This window comes from Mercenaria mercenaria, unplaced genomic scaffold (genome assembly GCF_021730395.1).
Source record: "Mercenaria mercenaria strain notata unplaced genomic scaffold, MADL_Memer_1 contig_2167, whole genome shotgun sequence".
Taxonomy (NCBI): Eukaryota; Metazoa; Mollusca; class Bivalvia; order Venerida; family Veneridae; genus Mercenaria; species Mercenaria mercenaria.
In genome coordinates, this window is record NW_026460208.1 from 1 (window position 1) to 26,583 (window position 26,583).

Sequence of the window (26,583 nt, forward strand, 5' to 3'; positions counted from 1 at the left end):
ATTCTAACACGAAATACTAGTATCAACAGTGTTAGAAAAAGTGGTAACGCTACGCACCTGGATCGGATGACGTTAATGCACGCGAGTGGTTTATTGCAGAATAACCCGACATAGATTTTGTTTTACATGTATGTAGTTTATTTGCTGGTCGTGTTAGAATGTTTTATAAATGCTATACCCGTAGTAAAATTTATCTTATCTTATATCAGTTCTATTTTACATACTATACTACATATACAATGCTTGAAGAGTTTGGACTGTTGTCAGTCCGTCAAAACTAAAACGAAATGACATAAAATCATCAGAACTGTTGATAAAATCTCTCAAAACAAGTTTCAGGCCTGTGTTTCAAAGAAATGTTGTGAAATACACAAGTTTTGAAAAAAAAGGGAAATATCTTGACATGGTAGCCATCTTGAATTTCTTCGTTAAGTCTTAACGAACATTTCAAAGTACCTCCTGAGGTGAATTAAAATTTGCGTTAAACTTATCGTTAAACTGCATAGAACTTTTGTACTAACATTTCACCAGCAACAGAATTTTTTAACGAAAAAAATTAACGAAATATTTAATGAAGCTGCGTTAAATTAACAAACTTTTTATTGTTAAAAGTTCTGAACAACCGAACAGTTTGACAGCAAAATTTAACAAAATAATTAACGAGCCTTCAGCTATTTAACGAAAATATCATCGTTAAATATTTAACGAACGTATTAAACAACTGGGCCACAGATTGCTAAAATATTACATATCTGGCAAAGACAGCGGTTTTCCCAATTTCTTGTGTTTCTTAGTGCCGCTGAAGATCTATTCTTCTTCGTCCAGAGTGGATACTAAGTCTAGATGTAAATGCTTGATGCTTGCGGTAAGAAAAGAGATTACAAACAGCAAAACAAGCATCTGATCATTACGATTTGACAGTTAGGAAAACAATACGCTGAGAAAAGGATACGAATGTGAATTACATGTTGATAAATTATACATCATTAGAGGAAACGAATAACGATGATATTGCTGTTGCTGTACGTTTAGGTTTATTAAACAAAATTCTGAAAATATCTGTCATTTTAATTTTCACTTTATCTAATGTTGTCAGTGGCGAGGAACATTGATATATTTACAATTATTTTACAGATGACCGTCGTCTAACCGCTGACTTCATTTGTAGTAGCCATACAGGTACGCAGTGCACGTGGTATTGTTCTGACCATGACATTTTTTGCTGCTCGACATGTAAAGATTCAGATCATAGGTAATATTTTTTACTCAAAATGTAGTACGCATCAAAAGAAAATAACTCTGTTTTTGCTTATTTGTTTGATTAGTTAACAAATGATGTGAGACTTTCTCAGTCTACAATCTATAATTAGGTATTAAGTATCTACATCAACAAAATAATTTATGACAAAACAAATGTTCAAAACAGTTATGAATAGAATTATAGGATTAAACACTTTCAGTAATCTTCCTAGTCGGAAACTTCGCGGCAAATCCTAGATATATATGCATAGATCTATACAAGATGTAAGGAAATGCAACTGCGTCCCACTGTTGACTAATATTATATCAAAATATACGCTATGCATATCTATTGCTATTAAAAATAAAATATTAATAATTATAAAATCTATACTACGTAGGAACATATGAAACTTTTCAATTAATCGCTTAACATTAATTTTGGGCCATGTCATTTTGACAATGTAAACTTCTATTGTCAAACTGAGTTCGTCGGAACAACAATGGAAACGATAGATCAAAAAGAAATAAATAACGTTGTGAATGTATCTCTTAGACTAAATAAATTATAAAGTATCAAAAACACACAAAAGCGTGTCCCCACAGTGCACTAGAAGAAAATGCAAAGACATTTTCGAGACATGTATTTGCTACTATACGTACTAGCTAGTATTTATATAAAATACATATTTATCAATCCAGGTTATATCAGTGTAAATGGGCATGGCGTTATTGGTCTTAAATATCGTTAAACTGTCTGACATAAATCACACTAGACTGGCATCAGTCGTTAGAGTCTTTAGATGTAAAGCACTTGGCCATGAAATCTATCCTCTCTAATAGCACTTTCTGAAAAAATATACAATAACTCTTACCTCTGTCTCTAACGACTTGACAAATGCGATCTAAGCTGGGCAGCTATAGAACCCAACTAAAATAATCACCATCTCATTAGAGATCACTGCAAATGTGTTCATGATGTAACATAACTCTTGATTGACTCCAGTACCCTGGATCATAGGATCATTAATGGTCTTCACAGTCTGTAAGTCACGGAGGGGGAACCAATATTCCCAAGTGGGCACCGCTTAAAATCATATTTTGTGCTTCCGGTAGTACATATGTGGTTAACATTTCACAGGAAAACAGTTGAGATTTTTATTTGTGAGTGAATTTTGTGAAAATGACATTGTTGTGCCAAAATATCGCGATGCAGAGCAACCGATTAACATTAGCATTAACAAGTACGTAAGTGCATTTACCTTACCTCTATTTGTAGAAATGACGGAGAAAAACTTATCCCCCGTGAAGGGGTATTACTGAAAACTAGCAGCATTTTTATCAACAGATGGAAATCTGTTGTAATTGCCCTTTGCCTGCATAAATTCTGCCCTGGAAACCTGCCGTATGCTAACCTCCACCCAGACGAAAAATTATATGGCAATTACTTTGCTAGAAAATATAGTTACTGGCGAAAAACCGGATGGGATACACACATGTGCATGGTCTCCATATGTGGTGCATTAAATTCTTTAAAACTCCGCAGATCTTGTGTTAAATGAAGGCCTTGTTGTCTTCAATTCGTTTCTTACACTCACATTCTCCTCTGCATCAGGCTAATGTCAATATTGATTGACAACTTCGAAACAATAATTTCATGGTTTAAGATTATGTTTTGATGAGATACTGGTCCCTTATCAAAATTAGTCTGTTCAAGGCATAACATCAATAAAAGAAATCATTCACTAGCATTTTAAATGAACGGACTATATTTTTGATAAAATACAGCAACTCTCTTAGTTATGAACCCCGGTACAAGAGAGTGCCTTGTTAATGTTGCATTATGTCAATATTTTCATATTTGTTAACGTTTTCCTTTTTTGTTACGGGTTTGCGATGTTTTAGCAAGTCATTTGAAACGTCAAAATATACAGCAAGGAGATCTACAAGTATAGTTATGCTTATGCTCCCACAAAATGGCTAGCATACATGTATAGTTACGACTTTGTCCGTCCTTCTGTCCGTCACAAATTTTGTCATAAGCATAAATGTTGTCATAGAACCCATTAAGACAAAGTGTTGTGTCAAAAAACATGACTCTATCTTTCCTAGTTTTGAGCTCACCTGAGCACGAATTTGTGACCGCCTTGTGTCCGTCGTTGTCCGTCGCCCGTCCGTCGTCAACAATTTGACTGTTAACACTCAAGAGGCCACAATTTTGATCTAATCTTAACTTAATGAAACTTGGTCAGAATGTTACTCTCAATTAAATATTGAAGGAGTTCGATATTGTTTTATCTGGGGTCAAAAACTAGGTCACCAGGTCAAACCTAAAGAAAAGCTTATTAACACTCTAGAGGCCACATTTAAGACTCTATCTTCATGAAAAATTGCCAGAATGTTAATCTTATCTTAAGGTCAAGTTTGAATCTTGGTTATGTGGGATCAAAAACTAGGTCACCAGGTCAAATCAAAGGAAAAGCTTATTAACACCATAGAGGCCACATTTATGACTTATCTTCATGAAACTTACTCAGAATGTTAACCTTAATTACCTATAGGTCAAGTTGGAATCTGAGTCACGTGGGCTCAAAAACTAATTCACTAGGTCAAATCAAAGGAAAAGATTGTTAACAATCTAGAGGCCACATCTATGACCGTATCTTAATGAAACTTGGTCAGAATGTCAATCTTGAGACTCTACCGGCCAAGTTTAAATCTGGGTCAGATGGGATCAAACACTAGGTCACCAGGTCAAAACAAAAGAAAAGCTAGTTACCACACTGTAAGCCACATTTATGACTATATCTTCATGAAACTTGGTCAGAATGTTGATCTTGATGATCTTTAGGTCAAGTTCAAATCTAGGTTAGGTGGGGTAAAAAAACAAGGTTAACACTCTAGAGGCCACATTTGTGACTGTATCTTACTGAAACTTGGTCAAAATGTTAACCTTGATGATTATAAGGCCAAGCTCGTATCTGGGTTATGTGGGTTCAAAAACAAGGTCACTAGTTCAAATCAAAGGAAAAGCTAACACTCTAGAGGCCACATTTATAAAAATATCTAAGACTTTATGAATCTTGATCAGAATGTGAATCTTGAAAATCTTTATGTCAAGTTTCAATCTTGGTCAGGTGGAGTCATAAACTAGGTCGCCAGGTCAAATAAAGGTTAAAGCTTGTTAACACTCTAGAGACTTAATTTTAAGTTTGAAACTAATGGGAACTGATTGTCTTGATGACCTCTAGATCAGGTTCGAATCTGGGTTATGTGATGTCAAACACTAGGTCACCAGGTCAAATCAAATGTTAAGCTTGTTAACACTCTAGATACCATATTATGACCATATGTTTATGAAACTAGGTCAGAATATTAATCTTAATGATCATAAGGTTAAGTTCTATTCTGGGTCAAGTGGGGTCAAAAACTAGGTCACAAGGTCAAATCAAAAGCAAATCTTGTTAACAATCTAGAAGCAACATTTATGACTATCTTTATGAAATTTGGTCAGAATGTTAATCTTACTGATCTTTAGTCAGGTTCTGTTCTAGGTTACGTGGGGTCAAAAACTAGGTCACAAGGTCAAATTGAAAATAAAGCTTGTTAACAATCTAGAAGCCACATTTATGACTGTATCTTCATGAAACTTGGTCAGAATATTAATCTTGATGATTTTTAGGTCAGGTTTGATTCTGGGTCATGTGGAGTCAAAAACTAGGTCACAAGGTCAGATAAAAGGAAAAACTAGTTAACACTCTACAGGCCACATTTATGACCATATCTTAATGAAACTTGGTCAGAATGTTAATCTTTAGGTCAATAGTTCAGGTGAGCGATACACGGCCTTCATGGCCCTCTTGTTTAATTACCTCTTTCTATTATATAAAATAATGCTTGTCGGGAGCATTGATTTCGAATTAAATGTATTGGACTGAAACTTCACAGAATGATAGAGACCATTGACAGTGCAGTGTCAAAAAACGATAACCATGCCGTACCTAGTTTTTTAATTATGTCCCTTTATTATGAAATAAGGCTTTCGGAGCATAACTTGAAAAGTATAAAAGGCATTTGGTTAAAACTTCACAGACATTGATAGCAAGTGAATTGTCATAGAACTATAACTATTCTACATTTTCTTTTTAATTGACACAGATATTTGGTCCTGTAACTCAGTTCACGTACATGATTTATGGACTGACAATTTCCACAGGTAATGGTACAAAATACCGCCGAAGATATATATAGATGCGCACATGAACGGGTAACACAAACATGAAAAGAACACTTGGTTCAAGAACATATTTCGCGGACCAATTTTACATGTATATTTTCGCCTTTAACAGGTCAACACACCTAAATGCCTTCGGATTTAGGAGAGACGCATTGACTCCTAACTGGAATGTCAAATTTAAGCTTAAGCTATGTTCGTTTCTAATTGTCCCGAGGTCCCAGGGTAACCCTTTATTACATATTTATATAATATTTGGAATGATGTGACATATACTTGATAAGTATTTCCAACTCGTTACTTAATCCAGGTACCATTTAGGCTCATTATCGGCGGAGTTTTAAAAATATTAATACACCACATATGAAGCCCATGCACAACATGTATCCCATTCGTTTTTTCTCCTATAAATATTTTTCTAGCAAAGTGATTTCCATATAATATTTTTTCTTGGTGGAGTTTAGCATATGAAAGTTTTCAAGGGCAAAATTTAAGCAGGCGCAAGACAATTTCAACATATTTCCATCTGTTGATAAAAAGGTTGCTCGTTTTCAGTCATACCCCTTCAAAGAGGATAAGTTTTTCTCCGTCATTTCTATAAATACAGGTAAAGTAAATGCACTTACGTGTTTGGTAATGTTTACTCGGTTGCAATAAATCGCGATATTTTAGCAAAACAATGTCATTGTTTCAAAATTCACTCACAAATAAAAATCTCAACTGTTTTAAGGTGAAGCACAGTATATGATCTTAAACAGTGCCCATTTGGAAATACATATCTTTTATTACCAGATAAATGAGAGAACTTTACTTTATTAGGCCAGACCAAATTGATTAATAGTTCTTCGGAAAATTTTCCAAAAAAATTGGAGCGAGCGAGCGAAAATTTTTTTCTCAATTTTGATTTTTTCAGAGGCGGGTAGATTTTACATGGAGCGAGCGGGTAATTTTTTTTCCTGCTTGGACGCTAAAAGGAGGCATAACCAGTTATGCTTTTACATGAAGTTAACATTTCTTTAAGAATAACACAGAAATCAAACATTTACAGGGTGATTAACACAGTAGATAGCTTTTTAAAGACTACATGACAGGTTTTGCAAATAAATTCTTGCCAAAACTCACCGAATCAGTTTGTTTTTATTTTGTATTTATAATTACTAAGGGATGAGTGTCTTAATTTTAATTTTGATTGTTCTACATTAATCTGAAGGCGTGCCCATTTAACGGCAGAGGATGAGGAATATTTAAGACAAAACGGGCACCAAAGTGGAATAACATATCTTCTGAAACCCAGTTAGATGGCTTCGACACATGAGCAACTTTGTGCCCCTATTGAAACTCCAAACGGTAGAGGTGAGGGGAAAGTAATAAATCACTTGACCAATGAGACCAAACGGAGTTGGGCACACAAATGCTTCGACATTGCTCAAATCCCATTGGAATAATTTCTTAACAGATCAGGCTAGCTTAAGTTTTTGTGGTAGAGGTTCATTTCAGTCAAAAATTATAACAGACGGACAAGAAAATGATCCCAATATGGCCACTCTTAAAAGTGTTATTTGTGTTGCTTTGATTGACCAAGAAATTTTGATTTGGTCTGTTTTTTCAGTTTCTTTCTTTCAATCAATTCACAGTCAATTAATATACAAACAGGGAAAATTGGAGTTACAATACAACAGAAATTGAATATATGCATTTTGATAGAATATCTGACTGTCGTACTAAAGAAGTTACGTTCAAAATGGATTGGGAGCCGAGACAATTAAATTTAATGCGATGGATCAGTCAGGATCTGTGAACAAACTTTTTTTTAAAAGAAAGCACTTTGCTTTGGCTCTAGATCTAACATATTGGACTAAACAACTGATAACAAATAGTTTGAAAACTTTATCTGAACAATATTTCTATGTTTAATCCAAATATTTTTAATTGAAACCCCGTGCACGTCTCCAAGTCGGGCTCTGTTCTTTTCACTGTATTCTGTATTGAACAACCGACGAACGACAAATCAATTACGTTTTATAAATGTATAATCGTTAAATATATTAATTACGATGTTGTATAAGTTAATTTTGTTCTGTTTAAAATGTAAGTTAAGTAGAAATGAGTACTTAAAACTAAAAAAGAGAGAAAATTGTATGGTATGCTTTACCTCTTAAGAAAGCTTTGAAACTTTAAAAATTACTGCCAGACTATAATTATGTTATTGAAACACATGCTCAGAGACTTAGTTGTTTTTTTAAATTACATGTTTTTACTAAAATTTACATTGGAATTTGAAAAACGTTTGTAACGTTTTACTTGGGGTATTCTGCCTAATTATATGATGTATTGTTAAAGACAGCATTGCAGTGACGACCCGGGTTCAATTTCCGACTTTGGAATATTTTCTTTTGAAAGAACATTTTAAAGACAGTTCAGAGACAACAACTCATATTCTAATGTTCATAACATAACCAGACTTCAGTTGTAAGATCATCTTAGCCAAAATTTGTAGGTCAGTGCCTTTAACAGGAGAAAGTTTACTAATGAAAGCACACAATAACTGGCGTTCATTATATTTAGTAGTTTGGTTTTGTGGTTTACAAACTTCGTATGATCTAGGGCATTGGTAAGTGTATTGATTTTGGTAATTTAGAATTAAAAAAAAACTTTTATTAAAAGAGGTTACGACCCAACTGTTTTGAGACATACCGCATGTTTAGTGTTCAGCCCGTTTAAAGTTGGACACTACGCTTCCCTCTTTGATTGTTTCTGACCAAAAAGGTTTAGGACTCTATGATAAGGAGTTTTTAAATCCAACAATGACTGGCCTGTTTCGTCTGGCCCTAAAGTGTGTTTCTCTTGTTGCTCTGTCATCTGAAAAGGCATTGAGTACGTACGTTTTGGTTCTTTAGATTTGTTTTTTATATATGTCTATACAGGAGCAATTATGTGTTTTACATGCCATGCCATCTCAGTGTTGTTATATTTTCTGGTCCTTCAGGATCATTAATTTCAACTCTTCTAGATTTGAAAATTTAATACTGCTTAAGCCGGTGCAAGGGGGCGTGGGCAGTGTTGCATTTTCCATTACTGCTCATGAAAAGACTCAATCAAACCGAGTCTGCAATTTTCACTGTTTGCATTGTTCTCGGTATTTCCGAGGGATCTACTTTTCGGATTATATTTACTTCACAACATCGGGTGTTAAGTGCTGTGTGGCGGCCGTAAAGAGTCGCCCCGACTTCATCTCAGTGATGTTATATTTTCTGGTCCTTCGGGATAATTGATTTCAACTCATTTAGATTTGAAAACCGAGTCTGCAATTTTCACTGTTTGCATTGTTCTCGATGTTTCCGAGGGATCTACATTCCGAATTATATTTTTGTTTCCATTACGTGTGTTAGAGATTCACCTGGAAGAAATTACTTTTATTTACACTGTCCCGTGTCTTTGGAACCAGTGGTGTTTTGGTTACTGACCGTTCCACGGCGGTGCCTCACCGTGTACCTTTGTTTGTTCGTTTTGTCCTCGTGTGTTGGATTTGTGTACGAGTGCGTGAGTGTGTGCGTGTGTTTGTGGTGTGCACATCTGCATGCTTTGGGATTTGTGGAGGCTGCGTTTTTGGTACTTGGTATTCCCTGTTTGATATTTATTTTGGTTTTAGCTTACCAGAGCACAAAGTGCTCAATGTGAGCTATTGTGACCGGTCATTGTCTGGCGTCCGTCGGCATTTTTCGTCTGTCGTCCGTCGTGCGTCGCCCGTCAACATTTTCCTTGTGAATACTCTAGAGACCACATTTGTGACCCAATCTTTATGAAACTCGGTCAAAATGTTAGTCTTGACGATTTCTAAATAACGTTAGAATCTGGATTATGTGGGGTCAAAAACTTGGTCACCCGGTCAAATCAAAGAAAAGCTTGTGAACACTTTAAAGGCCACAATTTTAAATCAATCTTTATGAAACTTGATCAGAATGTTTGTTCTGATGATCTTTAGATTTTGTATGAAACTGGGTCATGTGGGGTCAAAAACTTGGTCACCACAAATCTTGTCAACACTCTAGAGACCACAATTTAAGTTTGAAACTCATGAGAATTTATCAGAATATTTATCTTGATAATCTATATGTCATGCTTTAATCTGGGCCATGTGGGGTCAAAAAACAAAAGAAAGATCGCCCGGTCAAATCAAATGAAAAGCTTATGAACGCTCTAGAGGCCACAGTTGTAAATAAATCTTTATGAAATTTGGTCAGAATGTTTGTCTTGATGATTTCTAGTTGTAGTTCGAATCTTGATCATGTGGGGGTCAAAAACTAGATCAGTAGGCCAATCCAAAGGAAAAGCTTGTGAACACTCTATAGACCACGGTTGTGACTCAATCATTATATAACTTGGTCGGAATGTTTTTTTTGATGATCCCTAAGTCAAATTTAATCTTGGTCATTTGGGATCAAAAACTAAGTCACATGGTCAAATCAAAGGAAAAGTTTGTGAACACTCTAGAGGCAACATTTGTGACTCAATCTATATGAAACTTGGTCCGAATGTTTGTCTTGATGATCTTTATGTCAAATTCTAAACTGGGTAATCATGGCCCTCTTTTTTATCATACTTTTGCACTGTCTATATAATTTAAAGAGAGGTCTCCATGAATGAATGGTAAAGGCTCGAAATCTCACATGAGATGTTTGAATAAACCGTCCAGGCGGCTCATGGAATGTCGGCGGTTGTAACCTGATGTCTGTCCATGCCTTGGACAATGCCTTGAGGTGCACTTGATGTCTCCCTCTACCATTAAATGCCACCGCATGACCAAACTGTGACAGACTCTACTCCAAATACCGCCCATCCCCCCTCTAAAAAAAAAAAAAAATGAAAATAAAAAGTTCAAATATATCTAATAAAACAATACCGAATTATTAACTACTTCATCTGTCAAATTCAGAACTTTGTCAAATGTGTCTTTATTTTATACTTATGAAGTTTGTGTGGGATTTTGAAAGAAGGAATGTTTATTTATTTACAATTTATTAGATAATCAGGAATTTCTAATGAAACCATAAAAGTTCTATCTATTATTGGTTCTGTAAAACTCACATTACTAGTATTTTCATCTGAGGATTTTTAAAAGCAATTTTAAGGGAAACGAATCGCAAATATTAGAATGAATATTGAAGTTTCTAAGGACCTCGGACATTTTCCTATTCAGATTGCCTATCCGATTTAGGAAAAAGTGACATAGGGATAGACTTCTGAAATTGCATAGTTATGATAGTTGAAGACCATTTCTTGATAAATGCGACTTCATTTTACAAGTTTATGAACAAAAAAGAAGACTTTGTAGACATGTCTCATTCTCTTTTCTATTAAAATATGAACATAAATCATTTTTACGTTTTAAACATAATTCCCTCCAGTGACGCAACAAAACAGTTCACATGCCTTTTTAAAAAAATATTATATACGTATGCTGCAAAAATGGCACTTGGTCACGGGTGGGAAAGTGTTTAGAATTGAAAAAAACTGTGTACAGGGTGTCAGCAAATAAATTTTTACATAAATATTTGACACTTATTGCATGTGTTTCCTAAACCTTACATATATACAGCTTTATTCATTTTTGTAAATATTTCAAGCACAGAAAACACTAAACTAAATAAAAAGGGGACATAGAAAGTGAAGGTAGAAAGCAGACAGATCCTTATAAGTATATCTTATGAATTTTTCAATCAGATCTGTTACCTCTTGACAGTCTAAGTCCGTCGATGAGTGTCATCAGGATTGAGACAACTGCATCTGTCGTAAGTCAAGAACAAAGCAAGTGGCTTCGACATATTACACATGTGTCTTCAACGTAAACATGACAAAGAAATACAGACGAACTTCTATGGAATAGTGCCACTTAGGTGCAATTTTTTACCTTTTGTAGGACACAGCTGAAGCGAACCTAGAATGCATTTTAAGAGCAACATTTGCTTTTATTCGATCCAGCATCCTATACCCTAACAGAACTACACCAGACACCATCTCATTAACTAACCTAGTTGCATCCAGAACTTACACTGACACCGATAGAACTAATACTGACCCGCCCATAACTAACACTGACACCCCAGACTTAACATCAATTCGCTCACACGTCTGAAAGGTATTTCGAAGCCAACCGAAATACTAGTAAGGACCCCAAAGAACTAACACAGACACCCCAAGAATATCTATATAAATGTTGATACTAGCTAGTGAAGTTCTGTTCCACTGATATAAAATGCTAAAAGTAAGGCATCCCTGAACCCGCAGTGGAATAGGCAGTCTCCTGCACCCCTCCGTTTCAACTGAAAAAGGCCAACTACGCCAATGTATGGCCAGCTACACCACTGCCTGTATTCAATAATAATCCTCCACATAATGCCCGGTCAGTATTGTACATGTGTATAAATACAGTATAGCAATAGATGTAAAGAAAACAAACAATAGGATATGATCAATGCATCAGTGTTATCATGGGCACTCGGGTGGAAATAACTGAAGTACAGTTAGGGACCAAATGTTTTGTTCCACTTTTATTTTTTCCTTTTCGTTTATTTTCAAAAATGTCAATAAAACTGATAATCTGCGTGGTATCAGTTTATTTATTGTGTTAAAATATTTCATAGTAGACATACCTCAAATACCAATGCTTATTGTAACTAAAAATACACATTTTAAATTTTTCAAAAATATGACCCTTTGTTACAAACTGTTCAAATTTCAAGAAAACGAATATAAAATAAAACTATTTTTTGTGACAGTTTGATAGGAATATAACTTATTTATCAGTATTTGAAGCTGTTATATAAAACTATCAGCTACTGAAGTCAAGAAGTAGCATTGGACTTAGGGCAAAATCCCTAACATAATGTCCGATGTCTTTTTGTAATTTGCATAAGAAAAAAAAAAAGAAAGAAATACAACAAAAACGGAAATTAAACTGATCATTTTACATCTTTCCATGTAACAAGACTTTTCTAACGTTCACCTATTACAGTTTGCTACAATAGAATTATAGGAAATGTGTTTGCCGATGATTTTAATGTTATCTACAAGATGTTTCATTTGACGACTCGTACACTAAGGCTGATTACTAGCAGTTTTGAAAATCAGTGTGCAATTTTCCGAACTGTAATGAATTCAAACGTTGCTTCAGTAGCTGCCTCCGTGGCCGAGAGATTAAGGTCCCCGACTTTGAATGTCTTGCCATTTACCGACGTGGGATAAAAATCTCACTTGATGTGTAATATTCTACATGTAAGGTAGCCAACCAGCTTATCTATCGATGGTCGGAGTTCTCGCCTAAGACGGAAAAATGCTTGGATTGTTCCCACCAACAAATGCTCGCAAAAAACCATACGACGTTAATTGTGTGTTTTCAGTGTTACTCTTAACCCAATGAAATAAAATAGATAAACATTGTTGATGTTGTTTTGTTTCTTTTTATTTAGATAAATATTCAAAGGGATTTGAGCGTGAAAATAAATCACATCGACGATGAACGCAACATGCAATATTTTCACGAGATGTTTAGTGCTTTAAACCAACATGTAAAACAAATATATTTCCTTTATATCTATTTATTTCAGTGGCTTTAACTAGAAATTCCGATTTTTTATACCTCCTAATGTCAATAAAATATATATTCAATACGTAGATTGTCCTTGTGAAATTAGTGAAATTACAAGCTATATGTTCCAGTTTTATTATTCGAATGTTTCAATGAAAAAACGCTCTTCATTGTTTTGTGTATATGTACTATATTACAGTACAAACGCATTTATGCTAAACAATTCGTACGAGATCACTGTTCAACATGTCAACGTTGCGAATTAGTACATATACTCTTTCACTTGAATAATTGTCTGCAGTATACTCGGGTTTTATCATAGACACCTGTAGTTTAATTTACACTTCAGTTGACGGCGAAAGTACTTTATCAATAAATATAAACCTGGTATAGTCTGAAGAATCCTCTCATAAGATCTGTAAAACGATCCTTTGGAAGCAAAGAATGCAACTAAGAAGAATAATTATTTTAGCAGACTCGGTTTGATTGAGTCTGTTCATGAGAGGTAATGAAATGTGCAACACCTCTGTAAGACAAGCATAGTTAACAATGTGAATTTAGTGCCCTTATTGCCATGATATTCCATCTGTCTTTATGTATTGTAAAATTGCTTTTTTAACAAAATTGGAAAAGACAGGTACTTAGAATTGCAGCTTTCGGAATGATCAGTTAGTATTTTCAATATCATATGTCAGGAATACGCCTGCACGTGTAATTAAAAATATTATTAAAATTAATACTGCTATTTCTTTTGTTGTACTTCGCGGAATCATGGTAAATCTACGTGTATTATTCATCTGACAGTGTAAACCGTGCAAATGCGCTCTGCGTAAGCGCTTAGACCCTTGTCACATAATATACAAAAAAAACCGTACATATTGTTGACTTCTTTTTATGTGTAAAGGCATGTGTACAAAAAATGGCATTTTTTCCGACACCTTGTTTTTTTAGAAAAGTAACAATTTGAAATAGAAAATAGCGCTCAACCCATTTACACTTAAATAATCAACTTTATGATGCATGTTATAGTTTTTTTCTCCCTTTTATGACTAATGATACAGAATACTTGTATCGAAAATTGCGACACTAAAATACTAATAAATATTTCCCCTAGTCTTTTAATTCAGTTCAATACTTCATGGTCTTAACGTATTGTCACACTGTAATAAAGTTTGTTTTGCAGCGACTTTGAACTTCCTCAGAAATATTAGCCCACATGATTTATATATTTCCAAACGACATAAGGCCTTAAGAAAGGTACATCTTTAAAATTGACATGTTCAGTCTTAAAATTGATTTGTTCAGTTTTCTTATGTTTTAACATTTGCCTTAAAATGAAATTAGAAAGTATTCTTGCTCTTAAGAGAGACTGAATTTTTTGACGGTCAAGAAATGCATATAAAGACAGAAGCACAATTTATCAGGTATGGACATTGGTTTGTTTAGGACGTGCACTAGAGACAAGATGCCGTGCCATCGAGATAAGAAGTTGAACGAACAACATATATGATAAAATGTAGTGCGCCTACGTTAAGATGGCATTGACTCGAAATAATGATTATGCTGTATGCTAAAAATAATATGTCTTGCGCTCGAGATAAATTTCCTAAAACAAAATGTCCATTATGTTTCTAGATCAGTTACCTTAATTACCTAGGTTTTACTGCTTAGACAGATTTATACGTATTGATGTCAGTTTCAACCACAACCTGTCACGACTTTTCACAAATAAAATAGTGCAATATCTCTTAAAGTGTCCCATTAAGTATCTTTTGCAACATATTTTGTTGATAAGAAATAAAAACTACATTCATGGCGACTATGCTCTTAAAAGTATCAACGTTGTTGAGGATTACCAAATTAACAAGTGTGTGTTTGTATGAAATCGAACATGTGGTTTAAGACAAGACTAAATCAAATATGTTTGGTATTATCCGTTTTTTGAGATAGATAAATGTTTTTAAAATTTTATACAGTTTTATTCTCATTGGGAATAATGTAAAATTTGTACTTATTGAACTGGCATTACATATATAAGAAACCTACTTCTTTATTTGTAACGTATCTTTAAAATACAGCTTGTGTTCGGTTTACGCATCTTTTTTGCCGAATTCGTTATATGAAGACACATGTATTAACTTTTTCTAAAGTGTCATTAAAACAGCCTTTCTGTTTTAGGCATCTTTTTGACCAAATTGTAATATGACCATTTTGAACAGTTTTTAACTTTAACTTTGTACCTCTTATCTGAAAAATAACTATGAAAATCTGCAGTGTTTCACAGGGCAGGTTGGTTGTGTGTTTCTGAGGAGGAATTAACTATGTACTTGGGAAGTTCAGAGTACATGTGTTAATTTACATTTTCATTTAGCGAATGTAATGACATCAGTCATCCTTGTCCATAGTACGATGAGTCAAAAGGTGTCCAAATAGTCATTGGCATAAGCCTGCCTGTGTGTAAAGCAGAGAGCCTGCTTATGCATCAAAAACTGGTTTGCAGAGATACCGCCAGTGCCCCAACATGATCGAAAGTAAGGGGTTTTTGAAAAAAAATCATTTACATTCCGGCCTATTTGTCAGTATTTTCTGGACGAATATTGAAAAATGAATACAAATAGTGCGCTTGATATGTCTTACACTATCGACTAATTTCGTCGAGTTAGCGAACATAATCGCTTATAATTAAAAAGTAAACACTACAATACATAGTAAAAGCATTGAAATGTTCCGTGCTCTACTTATTTTTGAGCAGCACATATATAATCATGGATGGCAGCTCGATTTTTCGCTTCCTCTACCGACCTGGACAATGTTCATAGCAAAGAATAATCGGTGTCGACGCAAAGAAACCGCCAATATAGCACATTTGCCGATATGGATATGCACCGTGGAAGTCATACTATAATTGTGTGGGCTGTGTTCTACCAAAATTGTTGATACAAAAAATGTATATGAGTAACGCATGTTTTTCTTGTTTTTTTTTATGTCTGAGTTATTGCTTGGTTCCCGTTCGCAAATGTGTGTTATAGACCGTGAGCATTTACTCTTCTGTTAAATCACCCCCTTCAAAACGAAGAAAAAGAGTAGTTTTATACTAGAATATGGCTTTTTTTCTGCTGTATGTATTAACAGGCTGTAAATTGTTGTGTGTGGAAAATCCTTCAATTATAACAGATCGTCATAAAACATTAAAAGTACCATCCTCTTTGTCAAAGTAGTATGATTCTCAAGATTCGTTATGAAGGCTTTGTTAAAACGTTTTTAACTTAATTTTACTTTTGAGAAACAAGACTTCTAGTGGTCGGGACTTTCGTATGTCTGCATTCCACATTATACTTTTAGCATTTTAACTCGGGTACACGTTCTAGAACAATAATGACAATCTTGTTTTAATTGATAATTCAAGTTATCTCAAGTGAACGGCATTTATTCAAATACGCATGGCATCTTATCTTATTTGATCTACATCTTGTGTCGAGATCACATGACATCTTATCTCGACTGCACAATATTGTAACTTGAGAGCACGACATCATATCTCGAGCCCATGACATCGTATCTCGAGAACACGTCACCCTATCTCGAACGCAAGACATAATATTCTGAGCTCATGAATCTTTACTAGAGCGTGCGACATATTATCTCTAAAGCATGACATCTTATCTCGAACGCACGACATATTATCTTAAGCGCTCGATATCTTATACCAAGCGCTAGAAATAATTCATTTAAACGGGAGACGAAAACGAGGCCCCCTGATTTGATTTGTTCCAAAACCGAAGAAACCAGTACGGGGAATACGCTTCGACAGTTTAGAGGAACTAGAGCGTGCCGTGCAAGGGAATGTTCGACGGATCAACTTAGGTTGCCTAGCATCCGGCATCGAAGCGTTGCCAAGGAGATTGAATTCTGTCATTTAATTCAAGAGATAATACTTTTAGGGAATATAAACAATTAGATTGTTTATCATACAGTTGTAATAAGTTATTAGCAGTAATCAGCTATTTCAATGACACTCGTAATTACAATAACAAGTCTATATTTCTAAAATTAATGTTATAATATCCATTTTATTATTTGCTATATAATCATTGTTACTATTCGTAGGTGTGCAGTGTATTAAGTGCGCGGGTCTTTTTCTTTCATGGATTCCATTTTAACTTTTTGCTTATAGGACAGAATTTCAATAATAATAATAATAATAACTTTATTTTAAGAAGGTGACATATTAAGAGTACATAGTATACATACAACTTATTTCCAATATATGGCCTTCTACATAAATGTTAAAACACAGTATCTACAACAATAAGAGTATCAGTAGCACAATTTTAACGACAAACACACTTTAAAAACAAACTCGATTTGAAATGATTTTACCAGGAGAATAAATCAGTGTAATTCATTTTGCATACATGTACATTCATCCATCAATATCATAAAGTTTAAAAGCTACCCTATACGACATAAAATGCATGATAATTGATAAAGATTTGAGAAAAAAAATGAATAAATAAATAAATCAAAAAAACATAATCTCAGAATTAGTAACGTTGTTCTTGTAAGTTTGATGTTTGATGGAATGGAATTCAATAAATGTGTGGCTTTGTATGAGAATGTTTGTTTCAAGTAGTTTGTTCGGGGCTTTAACAAAGAAAGATCTTTACGAGTCGGGGAACGAAGATTATATCTATTGTTATGGGCAAAATATAATGATTCAGACATATATTTTGGTACAAGGTTATGGTCACATTTAAAAACCAGTACAGCCATGTGGTAATTGCATCTGTTTTCAAAAGTGAGCAGATTCAGATTTTTAAACACGCTACCTGCGATACGATTTTTGTTATTACACGAATTGCCCTCTTTTGTATATTATATATCTTATCAGTATCTGATTTACGGGCAAGCCCCCATACAGAACTGCATTAGTCCATGATTGATATAATATATGCATTATAATATAACATCTTCATTTCATCGGTCAAAAAGTACGAAATTCTTTTTAAAAGTGCAACCTTTGAGTTAAGTTTATTCACAACATTGCAAACTTGTGCATGCCACGTTATATTATTATCTATAAAAATTCCAAGAATATTTTGACTTGTAACGTTTTCAATTATCGTTCCATTGATAAACAGTTCAAGATTCCTTGCTTGTTTCGTTTTATAATTTGTACTTAGAAGCATACATTTTGTTTTTTTTTCCGGATGTAATGACATATTATTAATTTTGCACCATGTGTTAATGAGGCTAAGATTACTTCGGAGCTCTTGCTCTATAACTGAAATGTCAGTGTCGGATTTATGCACAGTGGAATCGTCAGCATACATGTCAATATTAATAGTGTCTGAAATAAATGTCATATCATTTATATATAATATAAATAGTAAGGGTCCTAAAATCGAGCCTTGTAGAACTGCAGACTTTTCAAACAGTTTTTTAGAATATAAATGTCTAATTTTAACTAGCTGAGTTCTTTTCGGCAGATATGATTCAAATAATTTCAGTGAGTTATCTGTAAAGTGATAAAGCTTTAGTATATGCAGTAATATTTCATGGTCGACAAGATCGAATGCTTTTCGAAGATCAAGAAATACGGACCCTACATATTTACCACTGTCAACATCTTTCAACCAAATATCAATTAAAAGTGTTAAAGCAGTATGGCATGAATGTGTAGGACGAAAACCTGATTGTTTTGTGTGTAATATATTTGTCTTTTTGAAAAACAATTGCAACTGTGAAGCAATATGCCTTTCAAATATGTTAGATATGGTAGGTAAAATTGAGATAGGTCTATAATTACTTGGATTCTGCTTATTCCCTTTTTTAAAAATTGGAATAACGTAAGCATCTTTTAATTTATCGGGAAAAACACCACTGTGTATGTTTTTATTTATTATAGATGAGATGGCTGGAGTTATGACATCTCCGCAGTCATGTAGCATCTTTGGGCTTATTCCGTCTATCCCAGTAGCCTTTTTAAGATCAATTTTAGATATGATATTTTTTACTTCCAAAGGAGTAATGAAATCAATCTCAAATTTGTGAAATGATAATATTTCATCCAGATAATGTTTTAAATTTGAAAAATTGTCACTGATAAATTTTGTTTTTTCAATTATATTTGAAATATTTATAAAATGTTCGTTTAGGGCATTTATTATATCAAGTTCTCCGTCTACTACTTCATTGTTTTCTGTTACAAGTGTATTTGGAATAATTATTCCCTGATTAGATTTATCCGTATTGGATATATCTTTTAGACTTTTCAATAGGAAACTTGGGCTTTTGTTGTTTTTTACTGCATAATTGTAAAATGTTTTCTTACTTTTCCGTTTTAAATATGACACTCTATTTCTGGTTTTCTTGTAATTGTCGAGGTCTTTACTTTTGTAAAAATAATCTCTTAGATAAATTGCCTCTTTTATTTCATCTGTGAACCAGTCAGGTTGAGTTTCTTTCTTAATTCTTTTTTCCTTAATCGGTGCATGCTTTAGAAGTATGTTATTCAATATGTGATATAGTAACTCTAAGGCATCATTTGGGTCTGTTATTGTATCAATTGTTTCAAGCGATGGGTTTGCCAAATCTTTTTGAAATAAATATATGTCAAATTTATCGAAACATCTATAAATTATTGTATCATGTCTATTCTTTTTCAAAAGATTACTTTTAGTTGATCTCGTACACGACACTGGATAGTGATCACTGATTGCATACTCGGGCACTATTATGTCAGTAATCAAATATTTCCTTGTGGTATAGATGTGATCAATGATTGACGAACTATTTCTACCATACCTTGTCGGAGTATTAATGACAGTCCAAATTTAGAAATAAATGATTCCCAACCTTTGTTACTGAATTTATTTATTTTATTATTAGGACTATATATAATGTTAATAACTCCGAGTGCATGAATTTCATATTTATTTTGATCTGTTTTACTGAACTGGCGCTCATACAAATCTGTCCATGTCTGAGTAGAGTTAGGAGGTCTGTATGCCAAGTTTAGCAAAAATGGCTTGTTTCTGCATAAATTTACTTGTATCCAAATGGATTTCATATTTTCCGTCTCTAAATCATAGCGTCGTATATATGGGATTTTATTCGATATATAAACTAGAACATCACCGCCTTTTTTCAACAAACGATCTTTTCGCTCAAAGACGTAGCCTTTAATATGTAAATTGCAATCGATTTTGTCTGATAAGAATGTTTCGCAAAGTCCTAATATATCAACTGGACATTGTTTTAATAAATATTGCCTAATTTCGTCCAGTTTATTAAGGATATGTTGTATATTTAGATTTACTACATGTAATCCCTTACTTGTATAAAAAAACGGCTTTTTATCATTTCTATTATCATCATCCCTCGTATTTGCATAATTATTTTCATGAGAAGAAGTGATGACAAACTGTGTACTTACTTGTTGAACAGAGTTCAAATTATTGTTATGTTGACACCGGAGTGTTTTAATGATATCATTTAAACACTCAGAAAATATGAATTTGAGATTATATAAATTTACAGTACTGTTTGAATCAGAACCTTTCGTTTCATCATTCTCAAGTATATCTAACCGACTGTGATATCGGTTCATGTAAATATAAGACTGTGAATAAATACATTTAGATGCAGACGAGAATAAATCAAACATTCTTATAAACAATTGTAATAATTGTGACCATTGAAATAATATTAAGTGGTTATACATCCTCCGATAATTATTTATATATATATTTTTTTCAAAATTACGCATATATCTTTACCCTGTGGAATATCAGAAGTACGTTTACAACTTACATTATTACAACATGAGTACAGCTGAGCTACATGTTCGTAAATGTTTTCATCTTTGACGCAGTAAGTGTGTTTGTCGTCTTTGTCCTATTGATTTCGGTGCAACATAGGTGTCGAACAACTATTGCCTCCCCATCCTGTTTTACATCGCATTTCAGGACTGTAATAGTCATAACGCGAGTTATTTTTGTTCCATGTGGTCCGTCCACACTCACTAGTGTGATGGTTATTCATTTTGCAGTGTACACACCACAACGGATTTCCCCGGGTATCTCGATTCGTACTTCTTGGGGGACGCTGATATTGTCTGTACCACATACTCTGGTTCTGGTAATTATTTCGGTTGCTATGCATAGGTTGATTCCGTCGTGGGGTACGGGTCTGTTTTCTACGTAGCATTACGTCTGAATGACGGGAATCTCCATATTGGTGTTCCTCGTAGACACGTGTATGTTGTTGCATTGCTGGCGGCCTTTTAGTAATGTTTACTGACTTGTCGATGTTATTAATGAGAGCGCTTGTACCCTTCCGAATTATGTATCAGGTCAGCACTATAATATTCTCCAACAACTGAGTCATCACCGTAAACGAATTTGCTGTAAGTGTTTATCAGTTTTAGCCCCAGTTCCTCACTTAATTCTTCTAACATCTGATTAGCGGGAATTACATCGCAGTCTGTAGAATCTAGGACATAATGTACAGAGAGAGATAGTGCACTGTGGATGACTCTTCTATACCGATAATATCCCTTCTTTTAGATCTTTTTACATGTCATTATTGTTACCACCACTAGCAATGTCATTACCTCCAATATGTATTACTATGTCGTTCAAGTCGTCAATAATCCTAGTCCTTAGCCTTACACCTACATGACAAACTTTACCTCCAGAAATTGTTCTTATCTCAACATTTTCATTCAAACCGTCTGGATTGATGTCTCTGAAGATAGAATCACCAAGCAACAATATTTTACCTGGTAAAGTGCCTTCTGTTAGATGATTTGCTTCATTGTGTATCGTTTTATTTGATTTCAAGCTTTTGTCAGAACCTGAAGACTGTTGATACGGACCGCGTTGATTATTTATGATTGTTCTTGATTTAATTTGATCAACAATTGTCTGAAGTCTATTTTGTATACTTTCGTTGAACGATTTTATGTCATAATGCGCTTCTTGCACGTTTGCTTGTGCTGTTTCTATTTTCCTATCTGTAGTATCGGTTCGCTGGGAAGACTGCCTTTTGATACTTACAACCTCATCGCGCAATCGTTCGAAGTTAGCACTTATACTTTCAATGTGATCGAATAGTGTATTTTTGATATCCGAAATATCCAACTGCACCTTCTTAAGTATTTGTAGAATCTCAATATCATATTGACATGCTCCAACACTGTCTTCTTTTTTCTTGTTTGTGCATTGAAAGATTTCATTATCACTCTCATCTTCGTGACTTTCAACACAGTCATTATTTTGATTATAAATGAAGCCAGAATTTTCTTCATTCGATTGCTCTTGTGCACGATCTGATGTAGTCGACGCTTCACTCACTGGTTCTTCTTCGGAGATGGATTCAGATGTCAAACATGTTATAATATTCTGTTTGATTTGTTCATTGAAAGGGCTAAGTGAACAGTCCTGCTCAAGAAGTTTATTCTCTAGTATTTCCAAGATTTCATTTATGTCAACACTCAAAAAGTGTTGAATTCCTTTTCCATTTATCAAAAGACAACACTTTGTGTGATAAAGATTGATAGTATAGTGAGCTGAATTTTCCGTTGATACTTCATATTTGGTTTCTACATTGTTTTGATTTTTTGTCAATAACGGACGTGCATACTGACTTATTTTTCATGACATCTGAGGTAAAATAATCATGTGCCGCGAATTTATACGTACCGATGTTTATACATATTTTCACTCCTCCTCCGGTGTGCATGATGGAAAAATCTTCATTTTCAGTTGTGTTCAGCTTTTTCCTTAAAGATCAGTTTTTGTTTAGCACATAATTTCTTTTTTCCGTATCATCCGTAAGATTTTTTTGAACTTCCGGTGCAGGCGCCGCAACATCGATTACTTTATTCTCCATTTTTTCTGCCTTTTTCCATTCAGTCTCAATGATATGTATACCATTCGAACGAGATTTCTGTTTTCTAACGACTTATAAACGTTCCAATAAAAACCAACGTTGCTGATTAAAGATTTTATTTTTTTAACGTTTTTAACGTAACGCTGTTAAAACACTTGTTATGACGGAAATGACGTCACTTTCCAAGAAGTCAAATAAACACATACAGGATTCAGCAGTTACATGTCTACATGCATTTAGTATCATTAGTAAGAAATCAATAAGAAACTTTAAAATTTAAGGGATTTTCAAACATACAGACAGTTTTACCTCAAGTGTGAATCGACCTTAGACCTAGACACTTAGAATTTGCATGATGCGCGTTCTTGTTTCAGTAGAAACAACTCAGTCTCTAACAAGTTATTGCAAGAAAAGTGTTTTAAGGGTATGACAACCATGTAAAGCAGACCACAAAGGATATTGCAGTCATGATGGACATTAGGTGCACACTTAGTACCAGTATGTGCTGCACTACAGGCCTGAAAACGTATTTTATAGAGTGCATAGCTATAAAGCGCATCTTGCTATATATAAACTAAAAGATGCGCTTGATAGACGGCAAAATGCGCGTTTTATACACTTAAACGGCTTGTAAGGTTTGTTATCTTCCGTTTCCGCTGTTGATTAGCCAACCAAAATGCCTTTTACATTTCTATAGCGTCGATAAACATTTCAGTAAAGGTTGCACATCACTAAAAAAAAGTTTTGCTGGTATTTAGTGAAGTCGTGAGCTCAATCCCCACACTAATTTAAACTATAATGTCTCATATAATTCAACTATGGTAAAGGTCTCAAATTAGCATTATTGTGTAACATCCGTTCCCGTGACTACCTCCAAATTAACCACATCTACCTGATGTTAAACAAGAGAGCCGTGAAGGCCCTGTATCGCTCACCTGACCTATTGACCTAAAGATCATCAAGATTAACATACTGACCAAGTTTCATTAAGATGTATTCATAAATGTGGCCTCTAAAGTGTTAAATAGCTTTTCCTTCAATTTGAGCCAGTGACCTAGTTTTTGACCAGACATGACCCAGATTCAAACTTGACATAAAGATCACCAAGACTGACATTCTGACTAAGTATTGTGAAGATACAATCATAAATGTGGCCTCTAGAATGTTAAGAAGCTTTTCCTTTGATTTGACCTAGTGACCTCGTTTATGACCTCACCTAATCCAGATCTAAATTTGACTTATAGATTATCACGATTAACATTCTGACTAAGTTTCATAAAGATATGGTCATAAATGTTGACTCTACAGTGTAAACTAGCTTTTACTTTGATTTGACTTGGTGACCTAGTTTTTGATTCTACATGACCCAGATTCAAATCGGACCTTAAGATCATCAAGATTAACAATCTTTCTAAGTTTCATGAGGATACAGTCATAAATCTGGCCTCTACAGTGTTAACAAGCTTTTCCTTTGTGACCTAGTTTTTGATCCTGGATAGCCCAATATCGAACTCGTCCAAGACTTTATTAAGGATAGCATTCTCATTAAGTTTCATTAAGATTAGGCTCAAATTGTGATCTCTAGAGTGTTAACAAGCTTTTCCTTTGATTTGACCTGGTGACCTCGTTTTTGACCTCAGATGACCCATTATCAAACTCGTCCAAGATTTAATTGAAAGTAACATTCTGACCAAGTTTCATTAAGATTGGGCCAAAATTGTGACCTCTAGAGTGTTAACAGTCAAATTGTTGACGACGGACGACGGACGACGACGGACACAGGGTGATCACTAAAGCTCACCATTGAGCACTTCGTGCTCAGGTGAGCTAAAAAATGACTGCATCAGAAGAAAAAAACATACACGACAAAGTTACAAGTCTTAATAAAGCCAGTGTGTTGATAGCTATGTAACTGAATAGCGTGTTTTAGTGGACATATTACTTCACACGTACGCACGCACGCAATGTTTCAGTTTCAAATCAAATACCTACTGACTCCTAATTGAATTTATATATTATACAGACAAGTCTAATTGAGGCTAATTGAATTGACAAGTTTCTTAAGAGACACGTGGAATATATAGCATCGTTTCACTGAACAAACAATTTATTTGTGTAATCCTTTCCTTTAAGTATTTTTTGCAGTTAGTTGCTGTTCTTAACGTGAAACTCACGATATTTAGTTCAGTCTGAACAGTTATAAGATTTTACTATAAAAAAAACATTTTTATTCTGTCTATCGCTAAATTATTTCGGTCTGTCATTGTCTAAAGTGTTATAAAGTTAGTGTTAGTATTAATAACTAATTGCTTAAAGTAAAGTACTTTTACTTCAGTTATCTGGAACCAGGCTTTGAGCGTTTGATTTAATTCTGTGACTGAAATAAGAATTTATATTAAAAATACTCGTTCACAGTTTGAAAATTGGGTGACAATTTTCAACATTTTCATGTCCAACAAGTTTGCCATAAATGTATATGTGACACTGAAATAATAATAAAGTTGGTGAAAATAAAAGTTAGATATTGGTAAGAATACAGGAAGAATGAAAAAATTCTGAATTATTTCGAAAGCGATTCTACCTTTTGCACAATAGTTTTTGTTTTTTATAAACCTATCTCTCAACATCGTATGTCAATAAGTTTGTACCACTGGTAACCTTTAGACTACTCACTGTGTATGGATTTCTTGAGAGAAACAGTTAGACCCAGAGCGTGGACAGTCGGCATCATTCGAAAAGTACGGACCTGAAAAAATGCCAAGTTTTCAGGAGACACAGGCAAAAACGAAAATTCGAAAACAGTGTATCTGCAAATAGAAATATATAATTTGAAAACAGTACTGGCGTCAAAAAGGCGTATATGCAAAACTTATCTTAAAACCCACACCATTCCGCGGCATGAATATGATTTAAATGACTTCCAAAAAGCTTCATTTATTGTATTTTTTTTTTTATTAACTAACACCCAAAAGTATGTAATTTGTGTAAAATTGCAATTTCATTGCAAATACGTCTTTTTCGCATGTCGATGAAATTTTATTAATTTCATGATTATACGTTCTTTCCTTACGTGACAATTTATGACCTTTGCGATTGGCTATTCTATACATTCTATCCGATGTCTTTGCAAAAGATGCGGGAACACTACGTTTTCGAAAATGAATTAAAAAAAAAATAGAAGGTCCGTCCTTTTCGAATAAGGCCAACTATACATTTGTCAAAGCATGCGCCTTGGACTTCCTTGAGAAAAAACACCTTGTAATTATAAATTGCGTGCACTAAGGTGACGTGACATAGTTATGGCACTATTATGACGTTATAAACTATATACCAATTTTATCACATATCTATTGTCGGGTGAGTGAAATAATGCCCATTACATGATAATTTTGAATAACGATAGTGTATTCAAGTTTCGACGTTATGTTATTCTAACAACTGAAGACGTTGGTCCAATTGACATATCTGTAGTATGTAAATAAAGACATAGTAGGAAAATTTAACCTGTGATAAAAGAATAATGCTTTTGTGTCTTTCCACCTTGAAGCTATCAAATTCGTTGAATAGAATTGATGAAATGTTTGGCAGAGCTTCATATTTTTCTTTTTATTCAACTCGTTTGATAACT

At 34.1% G+C, this 26,583-nt stretch overlaps 1 protein-coding gene across 1 annotated transcript in view; it reads left to right on the forward strand.

Annotated features, from left to right (window-relative positions):
• Positions 1 to 1,140: 1,140 nt before the first annotated feature.
• Positions 1,141 to 26,583, forward strand: part of LOC128552216 (uncharacterized) — a 29,986-nt gene continuing 4,543 nt past the window's right edge. The window contains exon 1 of the mRNA XM_053533247.1: positions 1,141 to 1,252. The gene's annotated coding sequence lies outside the window, so the exon portion shown is untranslated. The remainder of the gene's footprint in view (positions 1,253 to 26,583) is intronic.